Consider the following 21,081-nt stretch of genomic DNA (forward strand, 5'->3'; position numbering starts at 1 on the left):
ATAAACGAAGTTCTTTCACTTTGAATGTACAAGTCTGGTCTGTTAGGATAAACTAATTTGATTTGGCTGCTTTTAGCATCAACTTTAATTTCAGGCATGCCTTGTAATTGGCTAACGTTTTGTTAACATTCTGTATGAGAACTTCTTCCTCATGTTCATATTTTAAGATCTCTGTGTATGCTGGGGTACACTCTACCAATTCACTAGAAACTGTATTTTCTTTACGGGGACCTGGACATTTGGAGGTGGCAAGGGATAAGAATGGGCAGTGGGGAGAATTTATAGAGGACTAATCCAAAAGGACCGTTATATTTTAGAGCTTCCCCATGCTTTCTAATGACCTGAGAGGATTCTGGATTCTCTTCGACCTAGTTACAAAGACATTCTCAAATGTTATAAAAGTTCTTTAATCACCCATTTTTTTCCAAAAGTAACTTCAGTGTTCTGATAATTTCCATTAACATGCATGCCTTTCATCTTTCTTGTCCCATAATAACTCTTGAATAGGTCACCTACGAGTTATGGAGAAGGTTACAGAGAAGTGATATTTTTACTCAATTCCCATCAGCTTGATATTATCATTAAAATAAAGCTCTGGCTAGGTCAATTGGCTTTAGTGTAGCTGTTTAGCCTGGCAATTCCCCATCAGTTCTGTTTCCTATTATGTCAAAGTGAAAGAAGCTGTGTTTAATGATAAGAAACTAAGAATCCACATCTATCTATCAATCTATCTATCTATCTATCTATCTATCTATCCATCCATCCACACACACACACACACACACACACACACACACACAACTTATTTAGACATAAATTAATATGGATATTTATGTATAACAGACTTAGGCATAGAACAAAAGAGGTTTTTAAATAGGTAAGATTCTTCATATATGGTAGGGTATATAATGAAAGCATAATCTTTAGTATATATAGTGTGCAGAAGACATCTTTGTTGTTGTATTAGAAAGTGAGAGAACATGAATGGGGAAGAGGGGCAAAAAGAGAGAGAGAATATCAAGCAGGATCCATGCTGAGCCCACTGGGGCTTGATCTCATGACCCTGGGAGCCTGACCTGACCTAAAATCAAGAGTCAGAAGCTCAACCAACTGAGCCATCCAGACACCCCTGGAGAAGACATATTTGTATACAAAATACTATTTATTATAGTTGCAATTAAGTTTATAAAATAATCATGAAATAATAGAGAATTTGTGGTATCTGGATATGCTATAAAAATTAAGAGCTCAATATATTCTGGTTTCTCTTCAAATTGATTACATCTTTAACCTTTTACTAAAAATTTCCATTGAGAGGAACAATTCTATGTCTTAAATCAATTGTTTGAGGCTTCGTTTTACTAGGGCCAAATAAATAAATAAATAGCCCAGGCATTAGAAGCTGATTGTCTGGATTCAAATTCCAACTCCACAACCTATTAGCTGTATGATACTGTGAAAATCACTAAATATCTGTAAAATATGGTAATCATTATACTTAACCTTGGGGTCATTACTGAGATGAAATAAAATAATCAGAGGTCATCACTGTGCCTAGAACATAATAAGTGCTCAAGAAATGGTAGAATGTCAGCATTTGCTTCTATTTCTGGTATTGAAAATAAACAATAATATTTTCAATTTTCAACAAGAATACTGATTTCCTAAATACTCTATTGAAAATTTTTGAAAAGTTCTGCCTACATTGTAATCAACTTGCTTTATTTTATTGATTGCAATCATGCTTTATGCATCAGTCAATTATGGCTCAATAGCTACATGGCAGAACACCTCCAAACTGAGTGACTTAAAATAGCTGTCTTTTGTTCTCTTTCATACATCTGCAGTCCACCTGTGCATCAGGTCATCTTGGCTAGACTTACCTGGGGGCCTTGCTTAACCTGGGGGGCAACTGGCCTTGGCTCCTCCCTCTGTGTTAGCCTCAGGTCTGCTCTGTGGGAGGACATTTTGAGCCCCAAGTTGAAGGGGAAAGTTTTCCCAGGGCCAGGACAGAGTCACAAGGGCCCCACTGCACAAACATAGTTTGAACATTAATTTGAATTACATTTGTTAGTATCCCCTGGCTAATGCCAGCCATGTGGCCAAACCAACATAACAGGGCAAGGAAGCGCACTTCTATAAAGGTGAGAAGAACAATGGTATATTTAAACAGTGTTCTAATCTGCTGTACTCTCTTAATTTGAAAACTATATAATGGATCAATTAAAATGTGAACACTTAGAAAATATGTGTTTATAGCTATTAATATTCTAATATTAACCTCTAATTTTTAAATAATCGTTATCTCATAAAGGTTCCCTAAGTTTTTAATAATCAGGATTTCAGAAATGTTCACATCAGTCCTTCCAGGCAAATGAGATAAAATTGTGTACATTTCCCCACAACATTTAGTAACTATTAGGACAGAAATCTTAGGATCTGTATTAGCCTGCTCAGGCTTCCATAAAAAAAACACCACAGCTAGGGGGACTTAAAAAACAAAGATTTCATTTTTCACAGTTCTGAAGCCTGGAGGTCCAAGATCAAGGGACCGGCAGAGTTGGTTTCTTCTGGGGCTTCCCTTCTTGGCTTGCAAATGGCCACCTTCATGCTGTGGCTTGACACGGGCATCCCTGTGTGCGCATGTCTAGTGTCTCTGTGTGCGTGCCCAGATTGCTTCTTCTTATATAGATACCAGTCATACTGGATTAAGGCCCACTGCAAAACAAAGCAAAACATAATGTCATTTTATTTTAATCATGTCTTTAAAGACCTTATCTCCGAACATAGTTAACATTCTGAGGTACTAGATGTTAGGCCTTAATTCAACATGTGAGCTTTGAGGAGACACAATTTAGCCCGTAACGGGATTTTTTTTTAAAGTGTTTTTTAGATGTTAGGCAACTCAAAATGCTTCTCCTTCAGGGAAAGGTATACATCCCAAGGGTCAGAGCAGTAGAGTGAGAAGAGCAGTGACGGTGCTGAGATTGAGCTTCAGAACTATGCTTCAGTCCAAATATGGGCACTAATTAGCAGAGTTGTGTGCACTCACAATCATATTTTAAAAAAGTATAACTAAATGCCACTAAATGATTTGGAAAAAATTGGGGGTGGGTTTCTTATTTGAGCACAGACATTTGTGTCTACTATTCATTAGAAGATCTTGGGGCTACTGGGTGGGTCAGTCAGTTATGCGTCCAACTATTGATTTCGCTAGGGTCATGATCTCATGGTTCATGGCATCAAGCCCCCTGATGGGCTCTGAGCTGACAGCACTGAACCTGCTTGAGTCTCTCTCTCTCTCTCTCTGCCCCTTCCCCTCTCATGCTCACTCTCTCTCTCTCAAAATAAATAAACAATCTTAAAATAAATAAGATCTTAATAATTAGGGAAGTTACTTAAATGGCTTTTTGGGGACAGGCCATTTACACTACCAATAATTGTTTTCAAGGTTTATTAATCTAATTTTTCCTAGCTTCCAAAGATTGGACAGCATGATCAGTGGTTGCAATTTTTTAAACAAAAGGAATAAACACAAAGTACAATAGTATTGCTTTCAGGTTTTTTCATTCTTACTTAGGGTAATATTACTTAGGTTTTTTCATTCTTACTTAGGTAATATTTATTTTTTTCTTTTTGAGCTTTGTTTCACTTATTATTCCTTTGCTGAATTTAATGTTTTAAATGTGTAACTGATTCAGTTCGTGTTCAGACAGTGATCTCTATGACCAAGGCAAAATGTCCCATGATGTCCCAAGGCAAAATGTCCCACAGTGATCTCTATGACCAAGGCAAAATGTCCCATGATGGAATATGTCCAGCTTTCTGTCATTTTTAATTTCTCCCAATATTTTGCATGTTTTCAAATTTAACCACTGTATTAAACCTGTGGGTTTTCCTCTCTCATTTGCTTTTTCTGAATGGAAAAATGGCTTTCCAAACCTTTCCTGTACACAAGACACATGTCTACCTTCCTCCATCCTTCCTTCTTTCCTCCCTTCCTTTCTCTCTCTCCCTTTCTCTCTGGTTCTTTCTTCCTTATTTTCTGACTCTATACACTGTAACAGACAAATCAAGAGGCCTGTGAAATATCAGGAAGAAGATAAGGGAATAAATAAATTTGAGATCAGAAATTAGATGTTAATAATATTACTTATTGAGATTACTAAAGAATTAAATAAGTATGGCACAACTTTCTTCTTTTGTTATAATCCTATCTGAAAGGAAACATTGAAAGGAACATTCTTGTAAAGCCAGTTCAATGAAATATTTTAGATATTTAGGAGTCAACATTAAATATTTTAGCAAATGATTTAAAATATGCTTCACCTTATAATAATGAACCATACATTTTTTTTCTCTCTCCTGGAGGGATTTCTTATTAGAGTTTAGGAAGTTAAATCTTAAGCTGTAAAATAAAATATGCCAAGCTTTGTAGGATATTTTCTCTTAGAGATAATAAATTATAAGTGTGGTCTCCTCATGTACTACATATTCTCTTCTCAGCGTTATATCATCCATTCAAAACAAAGCAAAACTGAAACTGCAGGGAAAGAAAAGGAGTGTGTGTAGATATACATTTATTTACCACCCATTGAGACATAAAGACCCTAAATGCTAATTTTTGCTCAGTTGTCATGTCTACCAAGTGCCTGGTATATATGTTGGGCCTTAGTTGATTATTGAAGGATCTATTATCAGTCTGAAACTCCTGTTTCTACTCTTCCATTAACAATGGCTCTGCTATGTCTAAGACTCTACAGATTTGTAACTCAGAAAGTCTTATGGGAAAAATTCAGATGAAGATACCATGAATCAATTCTACATACTTTCTTCTTTTTAGACTAAAACAAACATAAATAAAGGGAAAAAAAAGAAGGAAGAGATGCTAATTACACAGCCTGACACAAGTCATGTGGCTTTCCTGGGTCATTCCTACATAAGCAGTGATTTAGAAAGCCAGTGGTTTTTCATTTTGTTACTCCATTACTCCTTAGGGTCTCCAAGCCTTACTCTTAGTGATTCCCTACTTCAGGGTGACTGGAGAACCAAAGAGATCTGCTAGGCCCTTCAGGATGTTTTAAGGGCCAGGCCTGAAAGTAATATAATCCTTTCTCCAAAGTTTTCTTGGTGAGGTGTTAGTCACAGGGCCCAATTTTTTTGCAAGAGAATCTGATAAATGAAAAGCAGTACATCTTTTGGTACAGTCATAATCTCTGCCAGTTTGGGCAAGTAAGAAAGCAACAAAAGTGTGTAATGGAGATTGAGGTTAAGAAAATCAATAGTAAGTATTGATTAAATGCTTTAATATATCAGTAGAGGCAGAAGTGATTAGCTTTAGGGCTAGGAAGAATCTTACATTCAACTAAACCAAATTCTTTATTATATAAATGAGGAAATTGATGTCCATTTCTTCTTTCTTCCATTTAGCATTCATTTACTAAATGCTTTGTGTATGTGAGGCTATGCTCTCTGTTTATGTATTGGGAATGAGATAACATTTAAAGAAGTTCAGAGACTTTGGGGGAATATCTTGAATTAACAATGCACTAAATGCTGTATGTACAGGGTGCTGTGGGACCATAACAGTAAGAACACCACACTCTCCATGAAGATTAGGATTTGAGACCTTGGAACTAAAGAAGCATGTTCATGCAGAGTCAGTAGGAAAATTCAGACCAACAAGTTTGGATTGGTCAGGGAGGACGACATACAGGCAAAGGAAAGCCCATTTTAAGGTATAGTGAAGCTGGAATAATCAGAGAAAGGCATATCTTTCGAAAAGGTCACTCTGAGTCAGGAAAAGTGATTTGATTAAGCTCCAGAATTCAGTTTGTTACCTGAAATTCAGTGCAGGTTTCTAGAATTCCAGCCCATTTCTCCTTCCTCTTTAGAAAGACATATACGTAGGTAGGTTAAAGTCTTCAAATGTGAAACTGCTATATTTTCTGTGTTCCAGTTTTAACTGTGTAAATTAATTATTTGTTGACCCCTTAGATTCTCATCTAAAAAATGGGGGCATAGTAACAATGATTTCCTCATGTTTTTGTGAGATGTAAATGAAATAGTGACAAAAAGTCACTTAAATAAGTTCTTGGTTTAGAATATGCATTCAATAAATGCTTGCATATATTAATATTATTACCTGTTTAAGTGTATAAGATACTAAGTATTTATGAGGCTTTAATGACTTAAAGACTAATTCACTGATTCATCAATTCCCTGAAGCTCATTACATGGATAGCTATAGCCAAAGTCATATTACACTGGATTATGTGGTTTATTGGTTAAAACAACTTTGCTCAATCCCACAGGTGCTTTGACAGTTTATCCAAATGATCAAAACATTGTAAGGCTATTGAGTACAAAGTACTATATTTGCCATAAATATCATGAGGTGGAACATTCCAAAAACATGTATTGAGATTTAGGAGTAGAGAATCAGCATCTTTTTCTTAGTAATCATGAGTTAAGGATACGTTAAAATCTATTATTTGGTTACACCAGGGTCTCCATCTATTATGGCAAACAGGCTATTAAATAAGAGTCATGAGAGCCAATTCTAGAAGTGAAACAGTAATAGGACATCATCATTATATTACATTACAAGTTACAATTAATTCATAAGAAGTGGAAATCTGTAGGGAGAAGATGGTCCATAAAGCTAGACAAATTTGATTCTGAACTCTGTGCTATATGTGAGTTGTGTCCTCTTATGGTTGTTCCTTAGAGTTCTGTACTAATTTTCCCCATTTGAGGAATGGAACTAAAAATTCATTCCATATGATATTTTTGTAGAAATTAAATGACTGGTTTCTACATTTGTTCTAGGTACATACATTTAACATTACGATATCTCTAAAATTAGCATCAGTTCTAGCATAGGTAGCATGCCGTAGTTTAATTGGTAATGTTTTTGTTTCTTAGGGACACGTGAATTAATGATGTGTCTTGCAATTGACGGACTTGCTGAAGTAAAAAATACACAGTTTACCCAAGTACTTAATGGTGACATCAGTTTTATTTTCCTTTTTTTTTTCTGGTTTCTCCATGCCACAAATTATTCGTTCATATAGAAACATATCAAATAGAGTAAATGAGCATTCAGGAGAACTACCCAGATATTTAATACTAAGAATAAAATGTTAGAAAATTAAAAAAAAAAATAGAAAACAGCAGATGTTTGGAGTTGAATTACGGAGACAAAAAGTCAGTTTGTATTATGTAATCATTTACATAAAGGAAATAGTAACAGATATCACTTTGAGGGATGTAACAGAAATGGTAACAGGTTAGTACTAAAGACTCCTCGACCTTCTCAGGGAAGATTCATACGTGCTTCCACGAGTGGACTTAACTTCTTTTCTCAGCTGGTGTGTGTGTGTGTGTGTGTGTGTGTGTGTGTGTGACACCATGCATCTGTATGCCTAAATCGTATTTCCCAACACCCTACATATTGTATTCCCCATGATTTTAAGAGAATTCTTGAACCTATAAAGTAATTATACTATAAGGTGAAAAGTCACCTTTTAAAGTTAAAAGTAAAAGCGGGGGTGCCTGGGTTGTTTAGTCAGGTAAGCATTTGACTCTTGATTTTGGCTCAGATCATAATCTCGTGATTCATGAGATTAAGCCCTGTGTTGGGCTTTATACTGGCAGCATAGAGCATGCTTGGGATTCTCTCTCTCTCTCTCTCTCTCTCTCTCTCTCTCTCTCTCCCTCCCTCCCTCCCTCCCTCCCTCCCTCCCTCTTTGCTCCTCTCTCTCTCTCTCTCTCTGTCTCTCAAAATAAATAAACAACAACAACAAAAACTTTAAAGCTCATTGGATACTCTAGTGGCATTATTTTTCCAACTCCATTAAAATGTTTTAATCAGAGAACATTTTATTTAAAGAAAATTTACTCAGAAGTCTAATATTTAACACAGTTGAAAGCAGAGCTACTCACAAAAAAGAGATGGCATGATCCAATGTCATATTCCTGGCTCTTCCCTTACAACCTTTCTCCCAGGAGGCACTCAGAGGGAGCTGGCTCTTTGCAACGGCCAGGACACAATTTGCAAACCACTGCCACAAAGTATGGGTGTGTAAAGTGTGAGACTGCATGCTAGCCTGTCGAGGTAGAACTCTGTATTGGAATTTGGGAACAAAGTGAGAACTGTTCTAATATTTTATTCGTTTTTTTATGATGATTTCATCTGTTTCTAATTTCAGTAAAGATTCAATTGCTGTATGCATTCAGAAAAAAGATAAGATGTGAAAATGTTTTAGAATATTGTGCCAGTTAAAAAAAATATTATTGATTGCTCATTCACTATAAACACAGATATACTCTATTTCGATAATTCAGAAGAAAATATGTTGGCTTCACAGGTCAGTAACAAAATAAATAGCAAAGAACAAGACAAATCATTCATTGTCAGACTATACTTTCATAAAGTTGATGATGCTAAAACTCTGCTCTTGAACTTAAGGATGGTATTAATTCTTTGAAGCCTTGAAGGCAATAACTATTTTACACTGAGTAGATAGTGATACTCTCTCTTAAGTGTTAGCTACCATTCCTCAATATCCAGGAAACTTTAAAAAAATATGGCTTTATTTTAGTGGTGAGATTTCTTTGTAAACCAATAACCAATACACATTACACCCTAATAGAAAATAAACGTTTTTCCTGGATTTTTATTTTGTGTTGGTACATGCCATGCTACACACAATTAGTTCTTTTCCTTCTGTCTGCAATTCGGGATTACTAACAGAGTATCATTTTGTAACTTATCTTGTAGGTGTTTACTAACATTATTCAATATATGCCTTTATGCATTATTCATTATTCAATATATAATGTGTAAAAGAACGTATTTCTACTTAACAGCTCTTTGGTAACAGTAAGCATACAAATAACATAAAAGAAACTGAATTGATCATGTGGTAGAAACTACACTAGTGACAGCCAGAATAATGAAAGTTTTTATAGTTTGTATAATACACATGATCCAGAAAGTTTTATGAAAGTCAAATGTAAAGTATTGATTTTTTGAAAGTAGGGTTTGACCTATATTAAACAATACGCTGTGGTATACATATATAAATATAAGCATATATAAATATATATAAATAAATGTCAATAATTCAAAGCCATAAACACTATCTGGAGATATTCCAAATTAGAAAATTAATTTCCTGTTACCTTCACATTTTAGAATAAAAGCAATTGTTTTCTTTTACTGAAATATATCTGACATAAAACTTGTGTAACATTTGATTTGATTTCTTTACATATTGTAATACAAATGTAGTTGCAGCATTAGCACTCTATCATGGCACACAATTATCATTTCTTTTTTTTTAGTGGGAATAATTCGGAACTAATCTCTTAGCAGGTTTGATTACTAGAATACAATACTATTGTCTGTATTCACTGTACTGGACCTTAGATCTCCAGGATTCGTCTACTAGTTGCAAGTTTGTACCCTGAAACAACATCTCTCCTATTCTTCCACCCCCAAGCTCCTGGTAGCCATTTTGCTCTGTTTTTTACAAGTTTGGCTTTTTTAGATTCTGCACTTAACTGAAACCATGAAGTATCTGTCTTTGTCTGATTTATCCCCCTTAGCATATGTCCTCAAGATCGTTCTATGTTTTCACAAATGGCAGAATTTTCTTCTTCCTCGTGGCTGAATAATATTACACACACACACACACACACACACACACACACACGCGTGCATTTTTTCATCCATTCGTACTTTGATAAACAGGTTGTTTCCATTTCTATAGCTATTGTGAAAAATGCTGCAATAGACATGGGAGTGCAAATATTCTTTGAGAGTGATTTCACTTCCATCAGATTCCATCAGATATATATCTAGAAGTGGGACAGCTGAATTATATGAGAGTTATTCCTTTAATTTTCTTCATTATAGTAAAAGTAGACAAACATACACATGCATGTACACATATAGCCAAAGAAATACTTTTTCTTTTTTTTTAATTCTTAATCTTAGAAATTCCCAGATACATAATGATAGGTGGCTGTGGGTAATAGACTTAGTAATATGTTTCTATATTATATCAGTGAAAACTTATTTATAAAAATTATGTGAAATAAAAGTAACATCTTTATATTTAGTACTGTTGAATTGACTACCATTAAAATCAATAATTTAAGTATTCACATGCATATTTACATATAGATAAATAAGGCAGAGACACAAGAGAAAGGCATTAACAATTTAGAAAGAATAATTATGCATACACATACATATTCAGCAGGAATTTTTTAATGGATTTCAGAGTTTATAGTGATTATTTGGGGTTATAAAAGAGGCATTGAAATAGAATATTACAAAAGATAAAATCTATGAGGAAATATTTAGAGATCTCTCAAATCATGGGATATGATAAAGTTGTTTCTTCTCTTTATATCTGGTGTACATTAGCAATGTGAATTCTCACTTGTTAAGCATAGATATTTTTCTTTCTTTGTCCTCCCAACTACAAAACTTAAATACGACTGGTTTGATACGAACGTGTGGTCCTGTATTCCCAGGGATTTTTTTATTTACTTCTCTTACTATTTGAAATCTCTTAAAGAATTTAAATCTAAACAATATTTATTGTGGAATATGTTGCTCTAAAATTAGATGAGAATTTTTTAGACATCAAAATGACAATTCCTTTATTTTTGGAAAAATGCTATGCCATTTAAAAAATCAACATTAAAAAAAAGTCAACATGAATCAGTTCTAAATATTGTGTTACTTAAAGGCAATAGCTTCAAATACTATTTTCCTGGGGTGAAAAACAAGGCAGCTTTTCTCTGTTGTTAAGAAATTTATTGTCCCTACGTGCCTTAAGCGATTCCTCTCTGATGCAACCACATTCTTTTTTTTTTTAATAAAATGTCCACTTTAATATTTATCATACAAATTTTTCCTTACGCTTACCTGAAAATTATAAGAAGACAATTTGCACATGTCACAATCATATTACTATCCATATAAGAACAACTACACATAATTGTTTACTCAACTATATCAGGATAATACACAAGATTTTTGTTTGTTTTAGACTTCTTAGTTAAAAGGAAACACCAAATAAGGAAAATGAGTTTCCAAAGATTAAGTTAATAACAATACAAATACACATTCTTGTGGAGAAGCTGACTTAAGTTAAGGCACAACAGTCTTTGTTATACCTCATTTACTTTAGCTAAAAAAGTGTCAGTAGCAACTTCCTCTTCTTGGAATACATGTGAAGAGGTCATTAAAATGAATTATGTGGAATTTTCCTGAAGAGGGCAGAGAAACCTTAAGGGGTAGTATGCTGCCTACCTAAATCTTGACCAAGAATAACTACTTTATGTGTTTTCCAAGTAGTATCTATTGATACATGGCATTTGGGGGGTAAAAATGCACCACACTGACACCTGATGGTAGACTTCCAGCTTTCAGAACTTCCAGAAAATACATTTCTGTTGTTAAGACACCCAGCCTATGGTATTTTGTTATGGCAGCCTTAGCAGACTAAGACATACAGCATACTAGACAAAAACTGGACTAACACAATAATTAAGACAATTATATGTTCAGTTAAGAACTTACTTGCTATCCCCAGAGGAAGAGAGCACAATAGTGGTCAGTGGAGATTCCAGTGTCCCAGACTCAGCTAGAGGTGAGCATGGTGGAGCAGGAGCCCACAGCTGAGCAGCTAGTGCAAACTGTAGCCGAGAATGAGAAGGATGCGCACTGGGTCACCTATAAGCCAGCGGCCCAGAAGAGCATCCAGGAGATCCAGGAGCAGGACAAGATGATGAGAATCTGTGCAAGAACAAGGAGGCACTGTGGGGCTGTGTAGCTCTGTCTGCTGACCCTGCCATCCCCAAGGTTGTTGTGACCTGCCTGACCCTGGTGTGTAGCCTGGCCCTAGGCCCCCTGGACCTGGACCTGGAGAACTTTCAAGAAGCAGTCCTCTGTGTGGAAGTAGGGCATGGAATGCCAGATAAAAATCTCTTTCCCAGTCAACCGGGAGATTATGTCCAGCATGAAGTACATCCAGCACATGTAGAGAGAAGGCATCAAGATTGACAAGACCAATACCTGGTGGGGAACTACAGGCCTAGGCAGAGGAGTACAAGTTCCAGTCCCCCTTGGAGAGGATGCCCAAGGGTAGGCTGGCTCATGGCATCTACAACATCAAGTCCTGCTTCACAGACAATGACAAGACTGACCACCTGTCCTGGGAGTGGAATCTTACCATCAAAAAGGAATAGAAGGACTGAGCCCTGGCCCCTGGGCCGGGTGGCAGGCAGGCCTTCAACAGAAGGATGGACCTGTCTGATGTACCCCACCTCTCCCACCACCACTACCCATCCCACACCCTCACCAAAGTGCTGATGGGTCTGCCCCTGGCCAGCTCTAGCCATCCCTCCCAGCCCTGCCTGCAGGCTCCAGCTTCCTTGGTGGTCTGGCCTTGCTGCTTCTGCCTTTACTGGGTAGAGGGGAAGAGGGAGACTCTAGCTCATGCCTCCAACCTCCCCTACTGTACCCCATCAGGATCCACCACCCGTCCTGAGGCTCTGGCTTTTCCAAGGAAATCTGATGGGGTGCTCAGCCCTCTGTGCGCCTTTGCAGTTGCCTTGAATCTTGTTTCTTCTCTTTTCCTGGGGTGGGGGTGGGGAAGGATGCATGATTCCAGGCCTCTTGGGGACCAGCCACCTGTCTCTGGTCAGTTAGTCCATCGCTGCCAGTAACCGCCTAACTGTGATGTCTTCATGTGTGGAACGTGTGGTGTGGGGCCATCACTAACCTTTAACCCCTCCTTTCCACCCCCCCCATGTCTGCATGAGCACATGGTCTCTCTCTGGATCCCTGCCCCATATGTAATCCCCGTGGCCCAGGTACGTGTGTGTAACAAGCCCCCTCCCCAGGCCAGGGCTGTGGGGAAGGCCCCAGGGGCTTGGGAAAAGCCAAATTGCCAAAACTGAAGTAGCCTCCCTTCCCATCTGGGAGGCCACGTGTCCTCATTCCTTTGCCTTCTTTGTCCCAGTGGGCAGCGCTGGAGCCCACGACCCTCCCCCCCACCCCCGCCCCGGAAGACAGCCCCCTTCCCGTGAAGCCCGCAGCTGAGCCTTATTTGTCTCATCTGGGCCTGCCGGCTTGGAACGTGTGCCTGCCCTGTCAGTGTTAATTGCCTCCATAAGTGCAGTCTCTGGGCCCCCTGGCCTGCTACCTCTGCCCTCAGGCTTGAGTCTGTCTTCTCTTGCAGGCACTCCTCAGATCCAGCCAGGACAACTATGGGACCAAGCAAGAACAGCCAGAGCCGTCCCCTGTGCCTCCCCTCTCCTTCCCACTTCTCCCCTCCCCGCTTCTTCCCTCCACTTTCCTCTACTTGTTTGTCTATAATGCTCAGGAGCCTGATCCTGCTTCTTTTCTGACCAGAAATTAACTACCCTGAAGGAAAAAGAAGAGGAGGAGGAGGAGGAGGAGGAGGAGGAGGAGGAGGAGGAGGAGGAGGAGGAGGAGGAGGAGGAGGAGGAGGAAAGAAAAAAGGCCAGGGAAGGGGAAGGGAAGCAGGAGAAAGAAAAATAATTTACTTACTCTAACATCAGAATAATGGTTGTCCCAAATGTATGTTAAGTATATTTACACCAAAGAACTTATAACAGAACTAATTTAGATCAATGTAAACACACTCATGCATGCACACTTTTTTTTTCTTTTCCCAAATTTTTATTTCGACTCCAGTTAGTTAAAATACAGTGTAATATTAGTTTCAAGAGTAGAATTTAATGATTCATCTATTACATTAGAGCACCCAGTAGTCATCACAAATGCCCTCCTTAATACCTATCACCTGCCCACTTTCCATCCAGTAGCCTTCAGTTTATTCTCTGTATATTAGAGTCTGTTTCTTGATTTCTTTCTCTTTTTTTTTATTCCCTCTGTGTTCATTTGTTTCTTAAAGTCAACAAGTGGGTGAAATCATATGGTATTTGTTTTTCTCTTGACTATTTCTCTTCCCATAATACTTTCTGACTAAATCCACTTTGTTACAAATGGCAAGAATTCGTACTTTTTGATGGCTGAGTAACATTTGTGTGTGTGTGTGTGTGTGTGTGTGTGTGTGTGTGTGTGTACATATCTATACATACACATACATACCACATCTTGTTTATCTGACATTTGGGCTTTTTCCATAAATTGGCTATTGTTGATAATGCCCCTATAAACGTTGGATGCATGTGTCACTCTGAATCAGTATTTTTTTTTTTTACCCTTGGGGTAAATACCTGGTAGTGTAATTTCTGGGGCATAGAGTAGTTCTATTTTTAACTTTTAGAACTTGGGGTGCCTGGGTGGCTGAGTAGGTTAAGCATCCAACTGTAGCTCAGGTCATTGTTTCATAGTTCTTAAGTTCGAGCCCCATACTGAGCTCTCTGCTGTCAGTGCACAGCCCGCTTTGGATCATCTGCCCCATGTCTCTCTGCCCCTCCCCTGCTTGCACTCTCTCTCAAAAATAAATAAACATTAAAAGAAGAAGGAGGAGGAGGAGGAAGAGGAACTCCATCCTGTTTTCCAGAGTGACTGTACCAGGTTGCAATCCCACCAATAGTGTAAAAGAGTTCCTTTTAGTCTACCTCCTTGCCAATACTTGTTTCCTGTGCTGTTATTTTAGCCCTTCTCGCAGGTGTAAGATGAGATCCCATTGTAGTTTTGATTTGTAGTTCCCTGATGATGAGTGATGTTGAGCTCTTCTCATGTGTCTGTTAGCCATCTCTAAGTCTTGTTTGGAAAAATATCTATTCATGTCTTCTACCCATTTTTTTAACTGGATTATTTGATTTTGGGGGGTATTGAGTTTAATAAGTTCTTTTTAGATCTTGGATACTAGTCCTTCATCAGACATGTCATTTTCAAATATATTCTCCCACTCTGTAGGTTGCCTTTTAGTTTTGTTGAGTGTTTTCTTTTGCTGTGCAGAAGCTTTTTATCTTGATGAAGTTCCAATAGTTGATATTTACTTTTGTTTACCTTGCCTCAGGGGACATATCTAGTAAGAAGTTACTACAAACTGTGTCAAAAAGGTTGCTGCCTGTGTTCTCTAGGATTGTGATCGTTTCCTGTCTCACACATAGGTCTTTTAACCAGTTAGAATTTATTTTTGTGTATGGTGTAAGAAAGTGTTCCAGTTTCATTCTTCTGCATGTTGCTGTCCAATTTTCCCGGTACCATTTGTTGAAGAGACTTTTTTCATTGGATATTCTTTCCTGCTTTGATGAAGATTAGTTGACCATATAGTGGTGGGTCCATTTCTTTTTTTTATTTTTTATTTTTTAATATTTATTTTTGAGGGAGGGAGAGAGTGCAAGCAGGGGAGGAGCAGAGAGAGAAGGGAGGGGGCACAAAATGGGAAGCAGGCTCCAGGCTTTGAGCTGTCAGCACAGAGCCTGATGAGGGGGTGGAACTCATGAGCCATGAGATCATGACCTGAGCTGAAGTTGGGTGCTTAGCCATCTGAGACATCCCAAAGCCCTGCTGTGGGTTCATTTCTAGGTTTTCTATCCTGTTTTATTGATGTATGTTTTTGTGCTAGTACCATACTGTTTTTTGATCACTACAGCTTTGCAATAAAGCTAGAAAGTCTGGAATTGTTATGCCTCCAGGTTTGCTTTTCTTTTTCAAGATTTTTAAGATTGTTTTGACTATTTGGGGTCCTTTTTGGTTCCATACAAGTTGGATTGTTCTAGATCTGTGCAAATTGTTGGTGGTATTTTGATAGAGTTTGCTTTAAATGTGTAGAGTGCTTTGGGTAACAGACATTTTAATAGTATGTGTTCTTCCAATCCATGAGCATGGAATGTTTTCCCATTTGTTTGTGTTCTCTTCAGTATCTTTCATAAGTGTTCTATGATTTTCAGAGTACAGATTTTTTACCCCTTTTGTGGGTTTATTCCTAGGTATCTTATTATTTTTGGTGCAATTGTAAATGGAATCGATTCCTTGATTTCTCTTTCTGCTGATTTATTATTTGTGTACAGAAATGCAACAGATTTCTCTATGTTGATTTTGTATCTTATAATTTTGTTGAATTCATGTATTGGTCCTAGCAAATTTTTGGTGGAAACTTGGGTTTTCTACATAGAGTACCGTGTTGTCTTCACATAGTGAACGTTTGACTTCCTTGCTGGTTTGGATGCCTTTTATTTCTTTTTGTTGTCTGATCGCTGAAGGTAGGACTTCCAGTCCTATGTTAAATAACACTGGTGGAGTGTACATCCCTGTCTCATTCCTGACCATAGAAGGCAAGCTCTTGTTTTTTCCCCATTGAGGATGATATTAGCTGTGTGATTTCCCTTTATTATGTTGAAGTATGTTCCCTCTGTCCGTACTTTGTTGAGGGTTTTTATCATGAATTGAGGCTGTACTTTGCAAATGCTTTTTTTTTTTTTTGCATCTATTGGAAGGATCATATGGATCATATCCATATGATGAAGGATATGATGAAGGATAAAGTTCTTATCCTTCATTTTATTAACGTTGTGTATCACATTGATTGATTTGCGAATGTTGAACCATGCTTCCAGCCCAGGAATAAATCCCACTTGATCACAATGAACGGTTCTTTTAATGTACCGTTGGATTCGATTTGCTAGTATTTTGTTGAGAAGTTTTGCATCCATGTTCATCAGAAATATTGGTCTCTAGTTCTATTTTTTAGTGGAGTCTTTGTTTTTGGAATCAGGGTAATGTTGGCCTCAATGAATTTGGAAGTTTCCTTACATTTCTATCTTTTGGAATAGTTTGGAACATATAGGTATTAACTCTTCTGTAAATGTTTGGTAGAATTCCCTTGTGAAACCATCTGGCCCTGGACTTTTGTTTGTTGGGAAATTTTTGATTGCTGGTTGCATTTCTCTACTGGTTATTGATCTGCTCAAATTTTCTATTTCTTACTGTTTCAATTTGGTATTTTATATGTTTCCAGAAATTTATCCATTTCTTCCAAGCTGTCCAGTTTGTTGGCCTATAATTTTCCATAATATTCTCTTATAGTTGCTTATATTTCTGTGGTGTTGGTTGTTATTTTTCCTCTCTCATTTGTGATTTTGTTTATTTGGGCCTCTTTTCAAGTCTGGTTAGGGGATAATCAATTTTAGGGGTTTATTAACTTATGAATTTAAAGGTTTATTAATTTTTTCAAAGAATAAGCTTCTGGTTTCATTGATCTGTTTTTTAGTTTCTAGTTTATTTGTTGGTTTCTATTCTAATGTTTATAATTTTCCTTCTCCTGCTGGCTTTAGATTTGCTTTTTGTTCTTTTTCTAGCTCCTTTAGATGTAAGGTTAGGTTGCTTATTTGAGATTTTTCTTGCTTCTTGATGTAGGCCTATTTTCCGGTATACTTTCCTCTATGAGTGCTCTTGTTGTTTCCCCAAAATTTTGGACCATTGTGTTATAATTTTCATCTGTTTTCATGTATTTTTTAAAAATGTCTTCTTTAATATCTTGGTTGACTCATTCATTTTTTAGCAGTATGTTGTTTAACCTGCATGTATTTGTGGTCTTTTCAAGTTTTTTTCTTATAGTTGACTTCAAGTTTCATAGCATTGTGTTCTGAAAATATGCATGGTATGTACTTGTTAAGTCTGATTTTTGACCTAGTTTGTGATCTGTGCTGGAGAATGTCCCATGTGCATTTGAAAAGAATGTGTATTCTGCTGTTTTAGGATGAAATGTTCTGAATATATCTGTTAAGCTCATCTGGTCCAGTGTGTCATTCAAGTCATATTTTTTCTTGTTCATTTTCTGCTTAGATGATCTGTCTATTGCTGTAAGTGGGGTGTTAAAATTGCCTACTATTATTGTATTGTTATCAATGAATTCCTTTATGGTGGTCATTATTTTTTTTTATATTTTTGGTGCTCCATTTTGGGGGAATAAATATTTGTAACAGATCTTCCTATTGGATAGTCCCCTTTATCTTGACATGGTGCCCTTTTGATCTCTTGTTATAGACTTTGGTTTGAAATCTAGTTTGTCTGACATATGTCTGGCCACTCTGGCTGTTTTTTGATTTCCACCTGCATGATAAATATTTCTCCACCCTCTCTCTTTGAATATGCAAGTGTCTTTAGGTATAAAATAAGTCTATAGTAGGCAGCATACAGATGGGTCTTTGTTTGTTTGTTTTTATCTATTCTGACACCTTATGTCTTTGGATTGGAGTATTTAGTTCATTTCCATTCAAAGTAATTTTTGATACATATGTATTTTATGTCATTATTATTTATTTTGTCATTGTGTCTGGAAATTTTTTCTGTTCCTTTCTAGTGTTTGTCAGTTTTGGTATTTTTTCTCCCTCAAAGAATCACCTTTAATCTTTTTTACAGGGCTGATTTAGTGGTTATGGACACGTTTAGTTTTTGTTTGTTTGGGAGACTTTTTCTCTCTTTCTGTTCTGAATGATAATCTTGCTAGAAAGAGTATTCTTGGCTGCAGATTTTTCCCATTGGGTATATTGAATATATCACATATAGCACCCTTTTGGCTTGACAAGTTTCTGTGGAGAGCTAGCCTTATGGGTCTTCCCTTATAAGTTAGAGACTTCCCTTGTCTTGCTGTTTTTGTGTTGTTGTTGTTGTTGTTGTTTATCACTATAGTTTGCAAATTTAACTACAATATGCCTTGGTGTTGGCCTGCTTTTGTTGGTTTTGATGGGTGTTCTCTGTGCCTCCTGGATTTTTATATCTATTTCCTTCCCCAGATTAGGGACATTTTCAGCTATTGTTTCCTCAAATAAACCTTCTACCCTCTTTCTCTTCTTGTAGGACTCCTATGATACAAATGTTATGGTGTTTCATGAAGTCACTGAACTCCTTAAGTCTACTTTCATGATCCATAATTATTCTTTCTCTTTTTTGTTCAGCTTCATTATTTTCCATTAATTTAGCTTATGTATCACTAATTTGTTCCTCTTTCATCCCTGTGGTAATTATATTCAGTCAGTTTTGAATCTCGGTTATTGCATTTTTAATTTCTGACTGTTTTTTTTTAACTCTGTGGTAAGGGTCTCCCTGATGTCTGCTATGTTTTTCTCAAGCCCAGTGATTATCCTTGATTGTTGCTTTAAATTTTCCATCAGGCACATTACATATATGTTTTGATTAGATCTCTGGCTGTGACCTTTTCTTGTTCTTTCTTTGGGGATGCATTGCTCCATCTTAGCATTCTGTCTGAGTCTCTTCTTCTATGGATTAGAAAAGCCTGTTATGTTTTCTCCAAAGAGCAACGGCTTATGAAGAAGAGGTCAGATGTTGTCCAGGTTCTGGCACTTCAGGGAGTGCCTCTGCTGTGTTCTGTGTACACTCTGCTGCTGTGTTTTGACTACTCTAACTCTCAGACCAGTCATATGCAGAATCTCTCCTTGCCTGTAATGGGCAGTGTTTGGACCTTGGCCAGAGTGTGGCAAGTTTTAACTAGGTGTGCTCCGGTCTGCTTGTTAAATGAGACCTGATGCTACTTCCACTAGAAATGAAGCCTTGCAGAACTCTCTGGTCAATAGATGTAGTGTATGAGCGTTTGTTATGATTTTCTGAGGTAGGGGCCCACTGCACTGTTCCTTAGGCACACTTGCCCAAGAGAAGCAGTACCAGTAGAAGGCAGGGGGGCAGGACTTGTTGTAAGCAGTTTAGTCAACCAGTGTTGGTACTGTACTGTTTACTGAAGTTGGTTTCTACCAAACGACGGGAGGGAAATGGTGCCAGCCAGCTCCTTTGTCCCTGGAGAGGGGTCTCCATGCTTGCTGCTCTCAGGGAAGGAGTCTCAGAAGAGTAAATAATTATCCCTTGTGTGTCCCAGACATTTTTCAGATCACTGTTTTCATCCTGTCTGCCTCTGGGTTCCTTGGAGGCCTGGAGCAGCACTGTGTACTTTGGGCCAAACCTGCTGACTTCTAAAACTCAAAACTTTAGGGACCTGGTGTGGCAGGACCTGCAAAGGTCTTCTGGAGGAGGGTGTCACCACACTGAGACTGATGAAGGTTTGACTGAAAATGGCAGTTGTGCCAGAGTGCAAAGGCATGGGATTTGGAGCAAAACAGGCTAAACAACCAGTGTCCAGGTTAGCTGCCCTGAGCAGGTGTTTCTGTGCCTATGCTGATGGGCAGGGGAGGGAAATGGCACCTGCAGCCTCTCTTATTGCTGGAGAGGCATCTCTGAAAATGCCACCTCTCCAGGAATAGGGAACAGCCACTCCCTGTGTGCCTTAAGTGATACTTAAGGATACTTATCTGCCTCAGGATTGCTTGCCTGTTTTCTTTCCAGGAGTAGGGCAGTACCCTCAGGGCTCTGTCCTAGAATCACCCACCTACCTTTGACCCCCCACTGGTTGCCAAAACTCACAAAAATCAGCTGCCATCATTTTACCAGTCAGTGGCTTTAGGGAAGTATCCTCCTTTTGCATTCCCCTGTGCCTTCCATCACCCCCCCCCCCACACACACACACTCTTGCACACAATAATTTTATGTTACAGCCTAGCAAAGATAAGGCTCTGAGTAAAATTTCAAAATGTGTATTGAAATAGAAAATTCTGATCATACTGAGTTTATATGAACTTATAATACAGATTATCTTTGTATTCATATCGTTAAAGAAGCAATTTAATACCATACTGTCTTGATGACAACAGCTTTGTAGTAAAGGCTAAAGTCTGGGATTGTGATGCCTCCCACTTTGGTTTTCTTTTTCAATATTACTTTGGCTATACGGGGTCTTTGTGGTTCCATACAAATTTTAAGGTTGTTTGTTCTAGCTTTGAGAAGAATACCGGTGCAATTTTGATTGGGATTGTATTGAATGTGTACATTGCTTTGGGTAGTACTGACATTTTAACAATATTTATTCTTCTAATCCATGAGCATGGAATGCTTTTTTCATTTCTTTGCATCTTCAATTTCCTTCATAAGTTTTCTATAATTTTCAGCATACAGATTTTTTACCTCTTTGGTTAGGTTTATTCCTACGTATTTTATGTTTCTTGGTGCAATTGTAAATGGGATCAATTTCTTGATCTCTCTTTCTG

The 21,081-nt window shown here is 37.6% G+C and overlaps 1 non-coding gene and 1 pseudogene across 1 annotated transcript; both read left to right on the forward strand.

Moving 5' to 3' along the window:
* Positions 1 to 1,253: 1,253 nt before the first annotated feature.
* Positions 1,254 to 1,369, forward strand: LOC113601016 (U5 spliceosomal RNA). Its single transcript, XR_003422145.1, has one exon. It is a non-coding gene; the product is annotated as a U5 spliceosomal RNA (small nuclear RNA).
* Positions 1,370 to 11,393: 10,024 nt separating this feature from the next.
* LOC106971652 (rho GDP-dissociation inhibitor 1-like) lies at positions 11,394 to 12,412 on the forward strand (annotated as a pseudogene).
* Positions 12,413 to 21,081: the final 8,669 nt, after the last annotated feature.

The sequence above is a fragment of the Acinonyx jubatus genome, chromosome B1, assembly GCF_027475565.1.
Source record: "Acinonyx jubatus isolate Ajub_Pintada_27869175 chromosome B1, VMU_Ajub_asm_v1.0, whole genome shotgun sequence".
Taxonomy (NCBI): domain Eukaryota; kingdom Metazoa; phylum Chordata; class Mammalia; order Carnivora; family Felidae; genus Acinonyx; species Acinonyx jubatus.